The sequence below is a fragment of the Microchirus variegatus genome (assembly GCF_963457635.1).
Source record: "Microchirus variegatus genome assembly, chromosome: 1".
Classification (NCBI taxonomy): domain Eukaryota; kingdom Metazoa; phylum Chordata; class Actinopteri; order Pleuronectiformes; family Soleidae; genus Microchirus; species Microchirus variegatus.
Window position 1 is genome coordinate 45,972,946 of NC_139802.1, and position 2,500 is coordinate 45,975,445.

At 38.7% G+C, this 2,500-nt stretch overlaps 1 protein-coding gene across 2 annotated transcripts in view; it reads left to right on the top strand.

Moving 5' to 3' along the window:
* LOC310934742 (transcription factor 7-like 1-B) overlaps positions 1–2,500 on the top strand; it is a 13,204-nt gene that overhangs the window by 4,531 nt on the left and 6,173 nt on the right. The window lies entirely within an intron of this gene.

A 2,500-nucleotide genomic window follows, 5' to 3' on the forward strand; every position in this document is an offset into this window, starting at 1 on the left:
GCGCGCGCACACACGCACACACACACACACACACACACACACACACACACACACACACAGACGACAACAGCCTCCAGCTCTCCAACATGTTTTTTCACATTGAGACCTGGATTCCTGTGACTCACTGTTGTCGTGTGTGTGTGTGTGTGTGTGTGTGTTCTTGTACTTGCGGCATACTGAGGACCACTGAGGGTTTTTAACCAACAAAGTGAGGTCATTTTTACGGAGTGAGGACATTTTGGCCAGTCCTCACTTTGTTTTCATTGAAATCACTTCCTTAGGTAGTATAGTATGATGTTTTTTTCCAATTTTGGACCAAACATTTTGGGCAAATTTTTTTTTTCAAATTTTGGGTAAAAAAAAAATTTCAAATTTTGGGTAAACATTTTTTTAAATTTTTGGTAAAAAAAAAACATTTTTAAATTTTGGGTCAATTTTTTTTTTAAATTTTGGGTAAAAAAAAATTCTTAAATTTTTGGTCAATTTTTTTTTTCAAATTTTGGTCGACATAGTATAGTATGATGTTTTTGTCAAATTTGGACCAAAAATTAGAGGTTCATTTTTTTTCAAATTTTGGACGACAGTATAGTCTGAAATGGTAAAAAAAAAAAATTATTTTGGTCGACATAGTATGATGTTTTTGTCAAATTTTGGACCAAAAATGACAACAACAACAACAAAAAAAAAATCGAAAAAGTTTTCCAGCCCTTTTTGCTCTGGGGCTCCACCTGCAGACATTTTATGGTACTGCAACCTGTAGTTCTTTGTAGATGTCATTCATGAAGTAGATATTTGTAATTGTGTTGATTTATAAAGTGGAAATGCTGGTCCTCAGTGTGCAGCAAGTACAAGTGTGTGTGTGCGTGTGTGTGTGTGTGTGTGTGTGTGTGTGTGTGTGTAAAAACAGGCCTGGACACGGTCTGTGAGGAATGAACTCGTTCACATCATCATCATCATCATCAGCTCTGACACTGAGCTGATGATGATGATGATGATGATGATGAACTCTAAACACAGCGTTGATTGACAGCTACTGTCCTCTGTGACGCTTCAGGATCATGATATTTTAATTTGTTGTTTACTTTTAAAAAAAGGTGTAAGAGGAATATTTTTACTTCCTGTTAAATGTGTGTTTTTCCTGTAAAAACACGTTCATATTAGCAGCCGTTTTCTGCAATTCTGATTAAACACAGATCAAATATGACAGATTATTATATCCAGATGAAATAATCATTCGTTTATTGGTCTCACAAAGGTGAAAAGACGGTAAAGTTAAAGATAATGAATAATAAACATGTATTTTTACATCTATGAATGCACACTTTGTCATTATTAGGATGATAAAAATAGAAAAGTCTGTACTTTATATACATGAAATAGTCTGTGAAGCAACATTTAACTGACATATTCCACAATAGCAGCAAATACTCAATAATTTGAATGTTCTGATCATTTTTTAAGCTTCTTAAATGTGAATATTTAGTGTTTTCTTTGCTTCATAAAACAAAGAAATCATTCAGACTTCATTTTCTAACACTTTCTGAACCAAACAGCGTTTATATATCTGATCAACAACCACACTGACGTTCAGATTAGAGAATCTGAGCTGATGGATTTCTATCATGTTCACGCGAACAGTCTCAGCACAGATCCTGATCCAGGTCCAGATCCTGATCCTGATCCAAATCCAGATCCTGATCCGGATCCTGATCCAGGTCCAGACTCGGTCTGATCTGTGTTTTCTTTATCGCTGAGGCTGTGATTTACTTTTCCTCCTCTGGTTTTTTGTTTTGAAAAAGTGTTTCCTCTGTGGATTTAAACACACACACACACACACACACACACACACACACACACACACACACACACACACACACACACACACACACACACACACGCCAACTCCCACAAACACCTGCATTCCTCAGCTTTGTCATTTTTACCCCCCCCCTCACACACACACACACACACACCACCCCACCCCCAACAAACACACACACACACAGAGTCAGGCTCCGCCCCCTCGTTCACAGCTCATTGTTGTCATTAGCAGAGTTTGAATGGAGCTAATGTCTGATCCACAGGAGGCGTCGTTATATCTCATTATACTGAACACACACACACACACACACACACTCTGCCCTGTGGCTTTACCACACACACACACACACACACACTCTGCCCTGTGGCTTTACCACACACACACATACATCCATTAATCCAGAATAATCTGACCTGCATCACTACTTCCTGACTCCTCCTGAAGGTGGCGCTGATCGCCTGATCAGGAGTGAGACTGACGTGAACTTAAGTTAAGAGACTGAAGAAGTGAAGAAAATAGACTTTAACACTGTAGAGGTGTGTGTGTGTGTGTGTGTGTGTGTGTCTTAGTTACACACACTGATTTGTGTTGGTATTTCCAGCAGCAGCTGGTTCCAGTTACAGCTCTGATCCTCAGCTTCCTCTGACTGTGTGTGTGTGTTTCTACACAACTGTGTGT